Here is a 10,758-nt window from a genome sequence, read left to right as displayed (position 1 = left end):
ATAGCCGTAGCTGTATCCACCTCAAAAACTCCTGCTACCTTGCTCTGTGGAAATCTCTGGGCTGGATACTGATATTCATTAGCACCCATCAGTTCAATTAGATCATAAGCTTCCTCATAGCTCTTTGCCCATAATGCTCCACCTGCTGCTGCATCGAGCATGGGTCTGGACTGTGCTCCCAACCCATTGTAAAAACAATTGATGATCATCCAATCAGGCATTTCATGATGAGGACACTTCCTAAGCATCTCCTTGTAGCGCTCCCAAGCTTCATATAAAGATTCTCCTGATTGCTGCGCAAATTGAGTAAGAGCATTTCTGATTGCAGCTGTCTTCGCCATAGGGAAGAATTTAGTAAGAAACTTCTGAGCAAGATCTTCACAAGTAGTAACCGAACCAGCTGGTAGAGAGTGTAACCAGCTCTTAGCCTTGTCCCTCAGAGAGAATGGGAATAGTCTCAGCTTCACAGCATCTTCAGAAACACCGTTGAACTTGAAGGTGTCGCAGATCTCAATGAAATCCCTAATGTGCATATTGGGATATTCCGTTGGAGAACCCCCAAACTGGACTGAATTCTGCACCCATTGAATTATCCCAGGCTTGATCTCAAAGATATTAGCTGTGATAGCTGGCCGAACAATGCTAGATTGAATGTCATTGATCTTGGGTTGAGAAAAATCCATCAAGGCTTTCGTTCGTGCTGCTGGATCTCCCATTGTAATGAGTACCTGAAACACAAAAAAATAAACCGTGAAAGTAAAAGAATCCGAGTAAGTGAACTTTAACGACCACTGATGACAAGCACATAAACTAAAAATTAACACCGAGTCCCCGGCAGCGGCGCCAAAAACTTGTTAGGGCGAAAACACGCGGTAATATTCACGCAAGTTTACGCATTCGCAAGTAGTATAAGATATAAATCAGATTCGTTCCCACAGAGACTGGTTTAAAATTAAGTTCAATTTATGCACCTATGCAACAATGTATGGTTATCGCTCAATGTTAAGATAAAATAACAAATTAGGGTTTTGATTAAACTAAGAGATTATACTAAATAACATTAACTAAGAGAATTGAGGTTGAATTACTATATATGACAAACATGGGATTCTAACTTCATTAAATACTTTATTCAATAGCCTTTTCATTCTTAACCTTAGCATGTGATGGTGATGACACTAATCAGATAACACGAAACTGATAAACGCTAACTTTCGTTGTACGAGTACCATTCTACCAGACATCCATAAAAGAGATAGAAGCTGAATAGGTACCAATTATATTGAGACCCTATATGTCTATAGAATTTGACAACATAACGGTTTAAGCACAAGTTATCTATCTTGATTACATAGGGCAAGTAAAACGGTTAGAGTCACCCACTAATCATGCATAACAAATACATGAACCTATGCTAGCATGGCAAGTTCTAAACCTTTATATTCACCGTCGCTTCAATAGAGATTAACACGCTATCTTATATGTTAGCTACGCACATAAGACGAATAAGCACAACCAATACTAGGATATCAATCAATCACCACACACCAAGATATCGAAACAAATTAACTATTGAAATCCATAAGTAAATCCGCTAGAATCCCACGATAACGATTAGTTCATAATCAAACTCATCGTCACCATGGGTTCCAATGAAAGCATGGTATAAAACAAGGTCTTAATAAACTGAATAATGATTAAAGTATGAATAAACGAGATCTAGGTTCAACAAGAATGAAAACGAGCATCCAAAGTTACAACTAATTTAAAGAATCACAAGTTGAAAACAAGATCTTCTTTTTTGGAGTTGTTCTGTGCTTCTAGGTCTTTTCCTTGGTATCCCAATCTTCCCGGATGATGAAAACCCTTTTTTTAAGTATATATACGCCCCTAGTGGACCTGGACCCTTAAAATCGTCAAATTCCACTCAAAAAAGGCTTTTTCAGCGAAATCAGCGACCAGCCGCGCCCTGAGCGGCTGCTTAGCTCTCCTGAGCGGGCGCTCAGCTCTCTTCTGGAAAATATTCTGATGAATCTTGTTTTGGCCATAACTTGAGTTCTACTCGTCAGAGTTAGGCGATTCAACTGCCCACGCGAAGCTATTGAGATTCTCTACAACTTGACAATGGCCTTGGCTTCCAATTCTGATCACTTTTTATCATATTTCCTTTAAAAGCTTTTTTCTTCATATAACTGATACCTAAAATGCAATAACACAAAAATACATCAAAATACGATGATGGTAGAATTAGCAAATCAAGAGCGTGTATTTGTTAACCAAGTGTGTAAGAGCTATGAGATTGAGATTACTGGCCATAGGTTTGATGCTGACTTGATTCCCTTTAAGTTAGGAGAGTTTGACGTTATTTTAGGAATGGATTGGCTATCTAAGTACGATGCTCAGATAGACTGTCGTAATAAGAAAGTAATATTGAAGACGCCAGATGAGGAAGTGGTGCGTTTAAAGGCCAGAGACAAGCGAAGAAGTTTTTGACGATGATTCAAGCTAAGAAGTTACTATGACAAGGATGCGAGCATTTCATTGCCTATATGATAGATAAAGTCAGGAGCCAGTAAAACTGGAAGACATTCAAGTGGTAAATAAATTTCCAGACGAATTACCAGGACTTCCTCCAGATAGAGAAATCGAATTTGTAATCAACTTGGCACCTGGAACGGAACCAGTATCTAAGGCCCCATACAGAGTGGCGCCAGTTCAAATGAAGGAATTGGCAAAGCAATTGCAAGAATTTTTGGAGAAAGGAGTGATTAGACCCAGTGTATCCCCATGGGGTGCACCGGTACTATTTGTTAAGAAGAAGGACGGGACCATGAGATTATGTATCGACTATCGAGAACTCAATAAGCTTACGATCAAGAATAAGTATCCATCACCTCGAATTGATGATTTATTTGATTAGCTGAAAGGAGCCAAGTATTTCTCTAAGATTGATTTAAGATCTGGATATCACCAATTGAAGATCAAACCTGAAGATATACTAAAGACAACTTTCAGGACAAGGTACGGACATTACGAATTCTTAATGATGTCATTTGGATTGACCAATGCCCCAACTGAATATTTATGGACTTGATGAACAGAATTTTCAAGGAATATCTGGACAAGTTTATCATTGTGTTTATTGATGATATTTTGATTTACTCAAAGTCAACGGAAGACCACGCGGAGAATGTAAGGACAGCTTTGGAAATTTTGAGAAGTAAGAAGTTATTTACAAAGTTTTTAAAGTGTGAATTTTGGCTACAAGAAGTTTAATTCTTAGGACACGTGGTAAGTCACGAAGGGATCAAAGTGGACCCAGTGAAGATTGAAGCTATTATAAATTGGGAAAGGCCAAAAACACCAACAGAGGTGAGGAGTTTCTTAGGACTGGAAGGATATTATCGACGGTTTGTTCAAGATTTCTCGAAGATTGCGATACCTTTGACGAACCTTACCAGGAAAAATAAGAAGTTTATATGGAATAAGAAGTACGAAGAAAGTTTTTAAGAATTGAAGAAGAGGCTAATCACAACACCTATTTTGTCACTTCCAGATGATCAAGGGAATTTTGTAATCTATAGTGATGGTTCTCATAAGGGATTAGGTTATGTTTTGATGCAGCATGATAAAGTCATTGCGTATGCGTCTAGACAACTGAAACCTCATGAGCAGAAGTATCCTACTCACGACTTGGAACTAGCACCGATAGTATTTGCCCTAAAGATTTGGAGACACTACTTATATGGAGAAAGATGCGAGATTTATATGGATCATAAGAGCTTGAAGTACATATTCACGCAAAAGGAGCTTAACATGAGACAGAGGAGATGGTTGGAGTTGATCAAAGACTATGATTGCACGATTAACTATCATCCAGGAAAAGCGAATGTGGTAGCAGATGCATTAAGCAGAAAATAAAAACTTTACATGTTGACGATACCTGAGGAAATATATAAGGAATTTCAGAAGTTGGACTTGGAGGTCAGAATTTGCAAACCTGATGAAGCGAAGATGTACGGTATGACTTTTCAACCAGAATTGTTAGAGAAGATAAGAAAGTGCCAAGAGGAAATAATGGATCAGGATATCAATCGGTTGGTTGGAGAAGAGTTATGCACCCAGAAGGACGATCAAGGTATTCTTATATTTTCATCCAGAATTTGGATACCACCAATGGCAGAATTGAAGAATGAAATTCTACAAGAAGCTCACAATTCAATGTATTCCATTCATCTGGGAAGTACCAAGATGTACAAAGATTGAAAAGAAAATTATTGGTGGCCAGACATGAAGAGAGAAATTGCGGAATGGGTTAACAAATGTTACATGTGTCAGAAAATTAAGGCGGAGCACCAGAGACCGAGTGGATATTACAGCCACTAGAGATTCCAGAGTGGAAGTGGGAACATATTGCTATGGATTTTATAGTTGGCTTACCAAGGACGAAAGCGAATCATGATGCTATTTGGGTTATAGTGGACAGACTAACCAAATCGGCGCATTTCTTGCCTATCAATGAAAGCTTTTCACTAGATAAGGTGGTTCACATGTATCTGAAGGAAATAATAATACGTCATGGAGTCCCTGTGTCTATCGTGTCTGATCGTGATCCTATGATTCAATTCGAGATTTTGGAGAAGTTTCCAAGAATGTTTGGGAACTAAGTTAAATATGAGCACATCTTATCATCCACAGACGGATGACCAAAGCGAGAGAATAATCCAAACAATCGAGGACATGTTACATGTGTGCCATTGATTTCAAAGGCAATTGGGATGAGCATTTTCCCTTAGTGGAGTTTGCTTACAATAACAGCTATCATGCCAGTATCGAAATGCCTCCCTATGAAGCGCTTTATGGACGCAAATGTCGATCACCTGTATATTGGGAAGAAGTCGGAGAACATAAGATACTTGGACCCGAGTTGGTACAGCAGACCAAGGAAGTTGTTGAGGTTATTCAGAGAAGGCTAATTGCAGCACAAGATCGTCAAAGGAAATATGCAGACCAATCCAGAATGGATATGGAATTCGAAAAAGGAAATTTAGTGTTACTGAAGGTGTCACTGTGGAAAGGATTATCGAGATTCAAAAGAAAGGGAAGTTGAGTCCTAGATACATTGGACCTTTTGAAGTTTTGAAACGTGTCGGCAAGGTAGCATACAGATTGGTATTACCCCCGCACATGGAGCATATTCATAATATTTTTTATCGATGCTTAAGAAGTATAATCCAGACTCTAGGTATGTAATTGAGTATGAGCCGATAGAACTTCAGACAGATTTATCGTATGTAGAGAATCCAATAGAGATTCTAGAAAAGAGAGAGAAGGTATTGAGAAATAAAGTTGTGAATTTAGTAAGAGTATTGAGGAGAAACCCAAAGGTTGAAGAATCAACCTGGGAGTTAGAAAGTGATATGCGAGAAAAGTACCCTCAGTTGTTTACTTAGAAGATTCTAAGGACAGAATCCTTTTAAGGGGGGAGGATGTAATATCTGGGACATGACGTGTAATTATTTTTATCAATAAATGATTATTATGAGATTTTTGGTGAATTATTTGATGATTGGTGATATTATTTGAATGTTCATATGTGTTAAAGTCTAGGTATGTTAATTTTATTATGTCCAGAATAAAATATAGATAATTAAGGTATTTTTCTGGTAATTTTTGGAGTATTATATGATTTTATATTGATTTATGAATTTATTAACTATTTTCCGAATAATTACAAAATTATTTTATAAAGCCGGGAATCGTCCAACCTCATTCGTTTTTACATTTTTATAACCCGAAACTCTTCCGAAAACTCCTTCCTAACCTAATCTGGTAATTCCGGACATTTTCCGTGTTTTGACTTTTTCGATCTGGATTACGGTTTGACCCGTGCGCGGCCCGACGCGATATTTTCGATACACTAACCCTTTTCGATAACATTATCTTCGTACAATAGTTTTATAAAAGCCTGGTTTTGATAATTATCCGAAATAGGATAACGTCTATCCAAAACAGGATAGTGCTTATCCAAAACAGCATAGTGCTTATCCAAAACATGATAGTGTTTATCCAAAAAGGATAATGTTTATCCAAAACAAACGTATTTATCGATCCAACACGATCTAGAACGTACTAATATTCTGTAAATATAAATAGCCCTTTCTTATTTCATTTTCACGCGCAAAATCATAATCAGACAGTACAAACCCTGAAAAATAGAGAAAACTTTATAAAAACACTGTATTCTTGAAAATCAATCACACAAACGAAGGCGTTATCGAACTCTGATTCAGGCGTGCAGTATATCAAAACGAAGCTCTCGAAATCTTCTTTCTGAATCAACCATTTATTTTTGCTCAGAAATCAAGGTATTTTTCTGATTTAATTATTTTAATTCAAATTAATTATGGATTAAATTATGAATTTTTGTTCTTGATGTTTTTGATATGATTTGATGGTATAATCGTGTAGATCTTTTCTTCTTGGTCATTTTGGTATATTATATATCAAAAACTGAGTTCAATAACATGCTTAAATTGATGTTTGATTCTCTGAATGAAGAACTAGGCTTGTGTTCTTTAATGTTTTTAATTCGAAATTAGGGGTTTTAATTTCATTGATTCTGGGTGAAAATTGTGACCACCAATGCATTCATGAGATTCCCAGGAATCGATTTATAATTTTTAGTTGATTTAAGGAATCGTAGTTTAGCAGATCGGAAATTCGGGTTCAGCGTCGGCGGAAATTTCCGTCAAGTTTTTCGGCGAATCCACGGCATTTCTGGTGATTTGATTTGCATATTCACGTTCCTGGCAACCTCTACTTCATCCCCTGTAAATTTGAAGTGTTTCTGGGTAGGTTTGGGTGTCGCCAGAAAAGCTCGGGATCGCCGTTAATGGAGATCGCCGACAACCGGCGATGGGGATGGTTAAATTACAGAAACGTCCCTATAGTTTGGCCAGATTTATATTTCAGTCCCTGGAATTTTAAAACTTTACAAATTATGGATTTCTGTTTATTTTTATTTTAAAATGACATTTTTATTATTTTAAAAATCACAAAATTGTTTATTTAATTACTTTAAATTCAGAAAAATTATTTTAATTATTTTTTTATTTAAAAAATAAATCTGATTTATTTTATTAATTAATTTTAATTATTTTAATTAATCGATTAATTTAATATTAATTGATTAATTAATTTAATTAATAATTAATTTTAATTAATTTAATAATTGGATTTAATTATTTAAAATTGATTTAAAAATTCTGAAAAATATGTTTGAGCTTTAAAATATTATTTTAAATTATTTTTAAGGCTCGATAATTATTATAAAATTATTTTAATGTCAAATTCAGGTGTTCGAAACCTATTATTTAATTATAAAATGATTTGAAGTCCAATTTTAATTTTGAATTTTTTTTTAAAATTCGTATTAAATACTTGGAAAATCATTTTGACCCCGAATCTTCTTTGAAAAATTATTTGGATTGAATATCTTACGTGCTATGTGTTATATGTGACCTGATTGCTGTATAAAATGATTGTTTGTGCATTGTTTGACTGATTCTGCTGTAACTTCTAATATGTACGTCGGATTTGGGTGAAACGAAGGGTAGATAGAAGCTTGTATCGAATTGTATGAGTTGAGAAATAGTGTTGATGAGTATATGTGATGTCTAACAGAGAAAGCGAGACGTAGAAAAGGAAAGAAAGTGGTATGTGAGTGGGAACCAATTGACAAGTGGTAGTGAAGTGAAAGGGAATTGATAAGGCAAGTGTCCCTGAACTTTCTTGTAATATACTTGTGAATACTTTTGAACTCTTTTCATTATGTTGCAATTATTCCCAGTAATTTCTATTTTATATTACTAGTGCTTTGAAGTACTTAACCCTAAACCCTGATTCTTATTGATCTTGAGCCGTGAGCTTGATTTTTTGTAAACCCTTGATTGTTGAATTCTTGGATACGAACCACACCTATCCGATACTACTCCACAAATACATATCTACCACACACTGATCCTTGATATGAGATTGCTTGTCAGACAAACCTTTATGCCTTGCATAGCAGAAGACCAATCCTTGTAACCTTTGTACCCTTGTCTTCTATACTTTGATTCTATCCTTAAAATGAAAGTCAATCTTCTTGTTTACCTTGTTATACCTTTCTGGTGTTGTGAACCACTTTATGCCTCAAGATAAATGTTGTTTATGATTCAGTTTATTGAATTACATTGTTTATCATGTTATTATTATATAATTGGATTGTTTTTAAATATGGACCAGATTCGTGGTCAGACCAGATTCGTGGTCGTATTAGGCCAATGTGTGCCTTGGATCCAGTATATAGAGCAAAGCTGGGAGCCTTGCTCGGGGTTAGTGAGTGACTGATCAGTAGCCTAACCTTGGTTTTTAAAATAAAAGTGAATATCCAATTCTAATCATTATTTATCAGGAAGCTTGATTCCCTATATCATTTCAATTGATCATTATTAAATCTCAGTATTGTCATTGTGACTTTCTGAGCTAGTTAGCTCACTCTTGTGAATATGTTTATGTTCTTTTCCAGTTAAGAAGGAAACTGGTAATGGCGAGGATCCCCAGTCGAGTGTGCCAGCTAGGTTTACGGGTTGAAGTGGAATGAGCTAGCGGAAGTTGTGTGGCTTAGTGTGTGCTAAAAGTTTGTAATAAAGTTTGACTTCAAATGTAAGATAAATAAATTTGGGATTTGGTACGTTTGTAATAAATAAGGTTGTGGCTTGTGGACATACTTTAAACCGTTGTGATTCTTGATTATGGTAAGTAGGGTCATTACATATATTATTATATTCATAAAGAGGATTAAATGGTGTGTGTGTGTGTATTGTGGACCCCAAACTTCTGACCCGGGTTTGGAGGGCGTCACAAACATTAAATGATATTATTTGGTTAGGATGATGTGCGGCTATATTCTAAATTAGAATCAAATTTTACATTTCATGATCAAATTTTGAATTGTCCAGAATGATTTATAGTAGAATCAAATTTAAAATCAGGTTTTATAAGATTTTTTTCTTTATTATATTATTTAACTATTCATATTAGCAAATAGAACTAATAAATATCATTCACACTAAATAGTGAATATACATTCCGAAATAGGTTTGTCAATAGACCGAAAGTCCGATTGATCAGAATCTTAATAATGAAACATGGTTTTTCCACTCTTATAAAATCCCATACCAACTATATATCTTAATTTAGGTAATTTTTATATATGTTAATATAAAAATAAATTTATGTAATAATATTTATTAATATTTAGAAGTTTATTATTTTCATCTTTATCATACACACAATTATTTCATAATATTACTATATCTATGCTCAAATCATTGTTGTGTATGTTTATAAATCTAAGTGTTTTTCCTTTTTTTTTGTAAATTTATGTACATGTGTGTAGGATTGTTAATAGTAAAACGTCTACCTATTATTTATTCAATAATATTAATTATTTTATTAAATTTTACTGTATGAAGTATACGAAAAAGTGCAAAATGTGTATCAACGTTAATTTTGACTTAATTTTTTTTTTCAAAGTTCTTTAATCACCGTAATATTTTAAAGTTTATATTATGAACATTAAAGTTACTAACAATTAAAGTAGAACATAATTCAGTGTCAGGACTCATATCGAGTGGGCCAGATCAAAAAATACTTTGCTAAAGTTTAAATGTTATTTGGTTATTAATAACTTGACATGGTTTACTAAGAATAATCTTATGCGTAGTAGGGTAAAGTTTTACCAGGAACACCGTGTAATGATAGGCTTAATATACATACACACGACAATACATATTACCAACACAAACCCATACTCCATCTGTAATCGTCATCTTCATATTTGATTATAATTAGTCAATCAACATCATCATCTCCAATTTACCTCCGCCATCAGTCTTTTATCTACCTCCATCTGCCACCATCACCTAACACTAAACTTTCTGTTATATATAATTGATGATATCGGGATATAAACTATCATGACTTAATATTAGTACTTACTGAAGGTGACGCCATCAGTATTTGTCTATCAGTACTTGATGATCAACATTTGATGTTATCAGGACTTAGTCACTTCAGTAGATATTCAAGAAGAAAAAGGATTGCAGAATTCAAGGCGGTTAAGGACTTTATATCAGAAGCAATCATACATGGAAATGTATTAGGTTTCCTTATTGTAATAGAATATGATTCCTTATTGATTGTGTAACTGTGCACTATATAAGCACATATTAGGTTTACTCTATATGAGTTGTGTTAACAAATTGTAATATCTTTCAGATAATCTAGCAGCTCTCAAGGATAATTGTTGATCCTTTGAGATAGTACTTGTGTAACAGTTTTTATCAGATTAATATAAAAACCGTTGCTTCTGTTAAAGCTTTATCGAATTGTTTGCGTAAACTGTATTCACCCCCTCTACAGTTGTTTATGGACCTAACAATTGGTATCAGAGCTTGTTATTAATATAGAAACAGTTTAAGATCTAAAAATCAATATTTAATGGCAGACAAAGAAGCTCCACAGAATCCACCTCCACCATCCCCATTCCCCAGCCACACCACAAATTAGCAATAATATGAGTAGGTATGAAGCTATCAAGGTTTCAATCCTAAAGATACATGAATATCCAATCTGGAAGGTTAGGATGTCCATGTGCTTGGAAGATACAGTTCCTGAATCTCTGAACATGATTTATGATGGTCCTCATAA

The 10,758-nt window shown here is 34.7% G+C and overlaps 1 non-coding gene across 1 annotated transcript; it reads left to right on the top strand.

The window, feature by feature from the left end:
- Positions 1-219: 219 nt before the first annotated feature.
- LOC141715965 (small nucleolar RNA R71) lies at positions 220-326 on the top strand. Its single transcript, XR_012572703.1, has one exon. It is a non-coding gene; the product is annotated as a small nucleolar RNA R71 (small nucleolar RNA).
- The last annotated feature ends 10,432 nt before the right edge of the window (positions 327-10,758 follow it).

Source organism: Apium graveolens, chromosome 3, assembly GCF_009905375.1.
Source record: "Apium graveolens cultivar Ventura chromosome 3, ASM990537v1, whole genome shotgun sequence".
Lineage (NCBI taxonomy): Eukaryota > Viridiplantae > Streptophyta > Magnoliopsida > Apiales > Apiaceae > Apium > Apium graveolens.
This window is presented reverse-complemented; position numbering and strand designations above follow the sequence as displayed.